The following is a 10,076-nucleotide window of genomic DNA, read 5'->3' on the forward strand; positions in this document are numbered from 1 at the left end:
AAAAGCAACCAAGGCTTTGTTCATGAAGCTCTCGGGTGGTTTTCTTAAAAAATGAAAGTCCAAGCTCCTCCACTTACTATTTAGCAAGGTAATTATCTAAGCTTCCCCATGGATAGTTACATACTTCCTATAAGTTTAAGCTTCTAATTCCAAGCCAATCTTTTTCTATAAATCATGAAAGAAGATGGTGAATAGTGTTTTCAAGAACTAAAATTTGTGTTCTTGAAGTTTTGTTTAGATTAAGCTTGGATAAGGGCTTTAAAGGTGATTCCAAGCCATTCTCTTGATTCTCCACTCTCCAAGGAAGGTATAAACTACAAACCCTAGCTTTAGTTTTGAGTAATTAGGATTGAATGTGTTTGATATAGCATATGTGAAGCATGATGCTTGAATGGTTGAAGTTTGGTTGAGTTTGTAGAGATTAGTTGGTTTTGTTGCATTGTTGGAGTTGTAAATCTTGGTAATTAGTTAAAGAACCTAAGTAAAGCTTTTAGTTCATGTGAGGAATAAGTATAAATGGTTAATGTGGATTTGTTGGGGTTGTTATGATGTGATAAGGATGGATGTTTGTTGTATGATGGATTTGAGGTTGGATTTGATGTTGATTTGGAATGGGTTTGAATGGTTTAAACATTGGTAGTCGCGTAAATATAGCCGTCGTAACGTCCGATTTTCTTTGGACTGTTTTTGTGCATAGAATTAGGACCCGAGAACCCCTTGCTAGATTATGACCACTGCCATGTTTAGATAGCTCATGTTACGAGCTTCGTTTTGATATGTAGTTCGTTCGATTCCGATGCACGGTTTAGGAGAAACGACCGTTTCAAGTAACGGCGTTTCGCGAACGAAACTTTTCCCCTCGCCTTACTTTGAAACATAGGTTAAAGACCAAAAAGGGTTAATTAATGTATGAAACATTTATGGTAAGTGTGTTAGGCAGTTGGGAAGACACTCGCGAAGGAATCGCTTTAAAACTCATAAAGGTTAAATTATTAAAAATGGTGGAGCCGAGGGTACCCGAGTGACTTAAGCGAATCAGTGAGCGCAAAACAAGCGTTAGAGTCTAAGTTAGTTAAAGTATAGATTTACAAGTGACTTTGGTTTAATTCCAACTTACTTGTTGTTTATAGGTTACCAGACTCGTCCCGAGCCATTCGTAACCCCAGTCGCTCAGGCAAGTTTTCTACCCGTTATACTGTTGTTGTGATGTATATATGTATATGCATTATCTTGCGATAGATGCATGATGTTTATATTAGAAAATGTTGCAATATATTGAAGCATGCTGCTATGGTATATATATGCATGCCTGTTTCATATTCTTTCCATATATAATTGTTGATTCAGTTGATAATACCTATGCTAGAGGATAGCGGTAACTTGCGTATACCCTTAGTATAGGGGATAAAAGGTGAACATATTTCTAAACCGGGAGTCGATGTTCCCGAGTATATATATATATATATATATATATGGATATAGTTTTTAAAACTATTAATCGAATATGGTTTATTTGATAACTTTAACTTTATTTTATTATTGAATATTATTTCGAATATTATTCGAAGGCGTATGACTCCTTTACATTATTTATTGAATATTATTTGAATATTCATTTGAGGATGTATGACTCCTTTATTTTATTTAATGAATATTATTTATAATATTCATTCGAGGTATTATGACTCAGCTTATTTTATTTATTGAATATTATTTGAATATTCATTTGAGGATCTATGACTCCGATTGTTTGCTGAAATATATTCTTTATTTTATTAAAGAATAAGGTGTTAATAATCAAACTTATTTTCGATTATTCAAATAAAGATAATACTTTCATAGGAGTATATCTTTGGTTATTTAATACTCGTTTCGAGTATAAGTTTTAATACTTCTACTTCAATTATTTTATAAAGATTATTTTTATGGGAATATTATTTAAATAATAATATTCAGACATTTTCTAAATATTCCGGGGACTGATTTACTTCATTAAATCAGTTTTACTCCAAACACTCTTTAAAGTGTTTTCGAGTCTTTAAAATGATTTTCAAAAGTTAGAGCGGATCCCAAAACTATTTTTATATTTAAGATCTTCCTTTTAAAAAGGGGATTTAAATACTCGCTCAAAACCTGGGGGATCCGGCTCGGTGGTGTGTTTTATATTCGCAACAAGGTTGCTGTCTTGGTAAAAGAGTTTTTGATTACTTACCAACACTCGGGAAGTAAAATTCTTGGAACAAGTTAATCCATTAACAGGCATCGCCTGGGAAATATCGGTGAGTTCTCCTTTCCAAATGGATACGACTTCTTGGTGGAGCCGTATCAACAAGTTTCTACTTGGGGAAAGTGGGGACGAGCTTTACGTTTCAGAGTCATGGATTTCATCTGAACTAGGAGTGGCGTAAGTGGCCGAGTAGCGCCGGCCCAGCCTTATTATATTGGCCCAAATGGCCTGGAAGTTCCGCTAAGGCGGTCCATTCCTTAGGAGTTCAGTGTTCGGTTGACAAGTAAATCCGACAGGTTCTCCTCTACATGTAGAAAATGGTGGGGTTGTACTACTACGACTGATCATCGTAAGTGGTCTTCCTGGCGCGGCAAACTCCCGTAATGAGTTCATCATCCAATTGGATAATTTCTGCAACACTACCCAGAGCACTTCGATAGAAAGGCTACGGTTGGGCGATTGTTGAGTGTTGGCAGGGTCAAGTTTTCAAAATGATGTTTACATCAAATGAAGTATCTCGTAACTTCATTTTATTTTGATACTATTTTAAAGATTTAATCTATTCAAATCTTGCCTTATAGTCTCATCTATGTGATGAACTTTTGTAGCTAATTATAACTTGAACGGTGGTAGTTCAAGTAGTATTTGGGAAAGATATAAGTATATTGGGGTATCTTGTAACTTCATCTTTTAAACTTATATCTAGTAAATGATTATCTTATGCATGACAAAGATTTTCAGAAAAACGGTGAGACAAGGTTAGATATATGAGATCACTTTGCAACGATATTTTTTTTATACAGTTATACACTGGGACTTTGTGTATATTATGTATGGAAGAGGACTTCCAAGATTTTGAAAAGTATATATGTATATATACTGAATATTTTGCGACTTCATCGCATTAAGATATCAACTTGGTTCATTTCTTTTGACCAAGACTTTCATGAGTACTATGAGAAGGCTCATATACTACTAATCATTATACATATTATTTTGGTGGGCTTGCTGCTCACCCTTGCTTTCTTCTTTCATCACATAACATCAGATAGACAAGATGAACCGGACCAAGCTCCCGATTCGCAAGAGGTTAGGAGACGTTCCGCAGTTTTCTAGAAGCACTGATGCCGCCATAGCTGAGGTAGGAACTACCAATAGGCTAGGCTTTCAACTTTTGATGTATCAGATTATGTATATTTATGAATTGTAATAATGGCAAAGAAATGTAAATTTATTCAGAAACCTGTTTAAGGTGTATTGGCATATAATTGTGGAATAAAACGACTTGTGATTATTTTTGGATATTCATCTCTGAGACTATAACTTGTGGTGTGTGTGTTTATTGTGGGGTCACAGTACAGAGTAGTTGATTATTTATTAAGATTGGGTGTTGTTAAGGGAAATGGAACTCGTGACAACCCGGATCCCCGACCCCGGATTTGGGGGTGTTACATATATAGATTCAACAACAATGTTGGTTCTTAGATTGTAGATTCTATATGCTTTACCAACAACATATCCAACAAAAATTCCTTCATCTGCTTTAGCATCAAACTTCCCATTTTGATCAGTTTGATTTCTCAGAATATAGCACTTACAGCCAAAGACATGAAGAAAGTTCAGAGTTGGCTTCTTGTTCTTGAACAATTGATAAGGTGTCTTGCATTTTGCTTGATTAATCAGAGAGATGTTCTGAGTGTAGCATGCAGTGTTGACAGCTTCGGCCCAGAAATATGTTGGTAATTTTGATTCTTCAAGCATTGTCCTTGTAGCTTCAATAAGAGATCTATTCTTTCTTTCCACTACTCCATTCTGTTGTGGAGTCCTTGCTGCTGAAAACTCATGCAGGATCCCATTTTCCTCACAGAATGCTCTCATGACATAGTTCTTGAACTCAGTTCCATTGTCACTCCTGATTCTTCTAACTTTGAAATCAGGATGATTGTTAACTTGCCTTATGTGATTGATGATGATTTCACTAGCTTCATCTTTGGACTTTAGGAAATAGGTCTAAGAGAACTTTGAGAAATCATCTACATTTACTAGGCAAAATCTTTTCTTTGAGATTGACAAAACATTGACTGGTCCAAACAAATCCATGTGAAGCAGTTGCAGAGGTTCTTCAATTGCTGAATCAAGTTTCTTCCTGAATGATGCTTTAATTTGCTTCCCTTTTTGGCAGGCATCACACAGTCCATCCTTTGTAAACTCCACCAGAGGAATGCCTCTAACTAGCTCTTTCTTTACCAGCTCATTCATGGTCTTGAAGTTCAAATGGGATAGCTTCTTGTGCCATAGCCAACTTTCATCTTGACTTGCTTTACTGAGAAGACAAGTTACATATTCTGCTTTATTTGAGTTGAAGTCAGCTAGATACATATTTCCTCTTCTCACACCAGTGAGAACCACTTTGTTGTTTTAATTATTAATCACAACATAGGTTTCTTTGTTGAAAGTTACTGAGTTGCCTTTATCACAAAGCTGGCTGATACTCAACAGATTGTGTTTGAGACCATCCACTAAGGCAACCTCTTCAATGATGACATTGTCCTTTGAAATCAAGCCATATCCCACAGTATAACCTTTGCTGTCATCTCCAAAAGTGATACTTGGGCCAGCTCTCTCTTCAAACTCTGTGAGCAGGGTAGAATCACCAGTCATGTGTCTTGAACAATCACTATCCAAGTACCAAAGCTTCCTTCTGTTTCCCTGCACACATCAAAATCAAATCAAGTTGATTTTGGTACCCAAGTTTCCTTGGGTCCTGCCTTGTTAGCTTTCTTCTTCTGTTTCTTAGGTTTTAACTCATTTGACTTAGGAATTTCAGATTCTTCCTTAGTCATTTGGGTTGGGCCTTTGAAACCACTAGATGCTACAGAATTATTATGCATGTTATGGCTAACAGGAAATGGCATGCTTGGTGCAAACATGTTATTCCAGTAAGGCATGCTAAATGGCATTTGAGGCATACTGTATGCAGCATAATATGGATTAGGTGCAAATGGCATATTAGCAAACTGTGCATTCATGTTCTGTGTAGGCATAGCATTAACAGGCATAGGAGGCATGGCATTCATGTTAGAGAATTGAGGCTGAACAGACATGGGAGTAGGCATGGCAGATTTGTAATTAACAGACAAATGATTTATACTACCACATTTGACACAGATTTTTCTAGGAGCATATTTGTCAGGTGTGTAGTTGTTATGTTTGTTAATCCCTACTTTACCATTCCTATTGCTTTTCCTTTTAGTTTCTGTTTTTACCTCTATCTTCTCAAGTCTGTCACTCAACTGTTTGACAGTCATGTGACCAACATTAGCCTTCTTCCCTTTCTTGGCTTGACTTGACTCCTCTGAAACAAAGTTCTTGGAAACAGACCCATACTTTTCATTTAGCTTGGTTAATTTGGCTTTATTAATGGGTTTGTTCACAGCTGACGGATGAGGATTTTTATCATTCGACGGATAACATATTTTGTTATCCGATGGATAGTCCTCATCATCTGTCGAGTCTACATCTGTCAGCAATCCATCTACCAAAATAGGTTCCAGTTTCTCCTTATTCTTTTTCCAGGCTTCATCACAAAAGGACTCAATTCCTTGAACCTTGGTGATTTGAGCATGAACATCTCTAGATGTTTTCCATGCTTTAATCACCTCCTGTTCACGATCGAGCTACTTCTTTAAAATTTCTTCCTTTTTCAAGGACTCAGTTAATTCCTCCTTAGCAATTCTACACTCAATTTTTAGTTTCTCAAACTCAACAAACTGAGACTCAAGCACATTATTCCTCTCACTCAAAAACAAGTTGTTTTCTTTGATTTTAGCATTTTCTTTAGTGAGGGACTTAAGTGTAACACGCAAATGATACAATTCTGTAGACATGTCATTTATTGCATCATTACACTCAGCTTTAGATAAATGTGCAAGGTTTGTAGTAATTACCTGATTGCTTGAGGAATTTGTCTCTGTTTCATCAGACTTGGCCATAAGGGCTAGATTGACATAGCTGATCTCCTCATCTTCATCCAAACCATCAGCTGCCCAGTCATTCTCTTGTGTAATAAAAGCCCTTTCCTTCTGTTTGAGTAGATCAAAGTATTTTTGCTTATAATCCACAGACTCAAATCTCTTCTTACTAGAATCTGACTTTCTACACTCATTTGCAAAATGCCCTGCCAAGCCACATTTAAAACACTTGAATTTTGACTTATCCACCATGTTTCTATTTGGCTTGGCAGCTCCAAAGTTCTTCTTGAACTTGAGCTTGGCAAATCTTCTTGAAAGGAATGCTAGGTGCTCATCAATGTCCTCCATGTCATCTTGACTCAAAGAATCTTCACTTTCTGCAGCTAGCCCTTTACCCTTGCTTTCACAGGCCTTTGAAGTTGATTCCACAGCTTCCATCTTCAATTCCTTCTCCTTTTCCAGTTCAGCAACTAGTGCAATGGATCCTCCTTTCTTCTTTCCTCTCTCCATTCTTTCATCCTGCTCTATTTCAAGCTCATAGGTCTTTAGAATGCCATACAGTCTCTCCAAATTAAACTCCTTATAATCTTGTGAGTTTCTCAATGAGACTGTCATTGGTTTCCATTCCTTTGGAAGAGATCTGAGAAATTTCAGATTGGAGTCTTTAGTCTGATAGACTCTTCCATGCAATTTAAGAGCATTTAGTAGCTTTTGGAATCTACTAAAAATGTCAGTGAGTGACTCACTTTCTTCATTGTGAAAATGCTCATATTGCTGAATCAGGAGCTGCATTTTGTTTTCTCTTACTTGCTCAGTACCATCACAGATTATTTGTATTGTGTCCCAAACTTCCTTGGCAGTCTTGCAGTTGATGATGTTATCAAACATATCTGCATCAACACCATTGAACAGAATGTTCATGGCCTTTTTATCTTTCCTGACTTGTTCAAGATCAGGATCAGACCATTCATGCCTTGGCTTTGGAACTGATGGTTCATTTCCTGTTGCAGCTCTCATTGGAACATGAGGGCCTCTTTCTATGCAGTCCACATAGGCCTCATCTTGAGAAAGCATATGAAGATGCATCTTTACCTTCCAATGATGGTAATTATCTTTATCCAGAAAAGGAATCTTGACTCCAACATCTTTCTTGTTCATCTTGCTGAATTATTTTGATCTTTAAACTCTTTGTAGATTAAGAGCTTGCTCTGATACCAATTGTTAGTCCCTTAACAATATAGCAAGAATTACCAGAAGGGGGGTTGAATGAAATTCTTTATTTTTTTCTTGAAATAAAAATGTTCAACTTGATTATAGATATATCTGTTTTGATTTGCACAATGCGGAATATAAAATTTAATGAATCAAAACAAGAGTAATTAAAAACAAGAGTCTTTAAAAACTTTCTGGTGGATTTAAACAATTCCACCAGAGATATATATTAATATATCGAGAGAACTCTCTGTGCAGAAATGCTCACAGCTGCTTTTACAAGATAGAAAAACTAAGAACACAGGAAATGCTAAAGATAGTGCTTACAAAGATTTCTCTGTGTTTGTTTCTAAGCTCACTTAGTTTTCTTAGTTATTTTTATTTGCTACTCTCTTGGTTTATATATATTACCAAGATTACAAAGTCAAAAGAACTGAATAAATATAAAATCTAACAGTCTTGATCTTTGCTGCTTTTCGTCCTCTATTACCCAGTTAATGGGCTTCCACAGTGTTTGTATCCAATCTCGACGGCTGTGTGTCAGCTTTTACTGTTCAACTGATGTTTGAATCTTGATATTATCATCCGTCGACTTTCAGATCATCCGTCGATGACTTACTTGATCATCCGTCGACTGCTATTTTGAACATCCATTGAAAGTTATTTGATCATCCGTCGAAGCTTTGTTAAGCATCCGTTGATAGCTATTTTGGCACTTGACTTCATTTCACTTATACAGAATTACAAGACATTACTTTTGTACAGTTAATCAACCTATTCTGCATATCTAGTTAAAGTCAACATGACTTATATGCTACTACAGATTCTATACAAAGGTGCATACAACACTGTGCTACAAACTTATCATTATATAAGCTACTCACTCGATGGATAATAAATTACTCATCCGTCGGTACTTAAACTGAGTTATCCGTCGGGACTATAATTCTTATCCGTCGAGTGCTACATTATTTCACTAAGTAAAATCTACTTAGATGTTTTGTTTAGGTAATCATCAAGTGCACAACATATTCACAACAGCATCTGAGTAACCTATTTGTTTAAAATCTGATTCTCTGGGATACCACAATCCCAGATCAGCTATTTCCTTAAGATACTTGAAAATTCTTTTCACAGCTGTTAAGTGAGGTTCTCTTGGATCTGCTTGAAATCTTGCACAAAGACAGGTAGCATACATGATATCAGGTCTACTAGCAGTTAGATAGAGTAGAGAGCCAATCATACCTCTGTAATCAGTAATATCTACTGATTTACCAGTATCCTTATCCAGTTTTGTTGTAGTGGCCATGGGAGTGGATGCACTTGAACAATCATGCATTCCAAATTTCTTCAGCAAGTTTCTGGTTTAGGTAGTTCGACAAATAAAAGTGCCTTCTTCATTCTGCTTGACTTGAAGGCCCAGAAAATAGCTAAGTTCCCCCATCATACTCATCTCATACCTTGACTGTATTAGTTTGGCAAACTTCTTGCAAAGTCTATCATTTATAGACCCAAAAATGATATCATCAACATAAATCTGGACCAGAAGTAAGTCCTTTCCATGGTTGAGGTAGAACAGTGTTTTGTCTATACTTCCTCTGTTAAATCCACTTTCCAGAAGAAACTGAGCTAAAGTCTCATACCATGCTCTAGGAGCTTGCTTAAGTCCATAAAGTGCTTTATCAAGCCTGTAGACATAATCTGGATGTTTAGAATCTACAAAGCCTGGAGGTTATTCAACATATACTTCCTCCTCCAATTCTCCATTGAGAAAAGCACTTTTCACATCCATTTGAAAGACAGTAAACTTTTTGTGAGCAGCATAAGCCAAAAATATCCTTATGGCTTCTAACCTAGCAACTGGTGCAAATGTTTCATCATAATCAATTCCCTCCTGTTGAGAATATCCTTTTGCAACCAGCCTTGCCTTATTCCTTGTAATTATGCCATCACTGTCAGTTTTGTTTCTGAATACCCACTTTGTACCAACAACAGATCTATTCTTTGGTCTTGGCACTAGGGTCCAGACTTTATTTCTTTCAAATTCATTTAACTCTTCCTGCATTGCTTGCACCCAATCGGCATCTTGAAGAGCTTCTTCCACTTTCTTTGGCTCAGTCTGAGAAAGAAAAGAATTGTAAAGACATTCGTTGGAAGTACCTGTTCTAGTTCTGACACCTGCATCAGGATTTCCAATTATCAAGTCAGGTGTATGTGATTTAGTCCACTTCCTTACAGATGGAAGGTTTTCTCTAGAACTGGATGCTCCCCCATGATCCATGCTGTCTTCAACTTCATTTTCTGATGCTCCCCCTGAAACTATGCTCTCTGAGTTGGATTCTTCAGAATTTAGATTTTCAGAACTATCAGAACTTGACGAATCAGAACTTGAAGAGCCAGATGTATGTTCTGATGCTTCTTCAGATGTGGTAAGATCTTGAGTATGCTCCCCCTGCATAGGTGCATCTTCCTTTGACGTAGTCACCATAGTTTCAATAACATCAGAGTTTAATCCATCAGAGTTGGCATTATCAGGACTTAGATTGTCAGGATTTTCAGTATCAGAATTTGAGTCTTCATTTTCAAATCTCAGCTGATCATGATCAATAAAATCTTCAAGTTCAGTAATCTTCTTGTCATCAAAGGAGACATTGATAGATTCCATG

This window comes from Apium graveolens, chromosome 2 (genome assembly GCF_009905375.1).
Source record: "Apium graveolens cultivar Ventura chromosome 2, ASM990537v1, whole genome shotgun sequence".
Lineage (NCBI taxonomy): Eukaryota > Viridiplantae > Streptophyta > Magnoliopsida > Apiales > Apiaceae > Apium > Apium graveolens.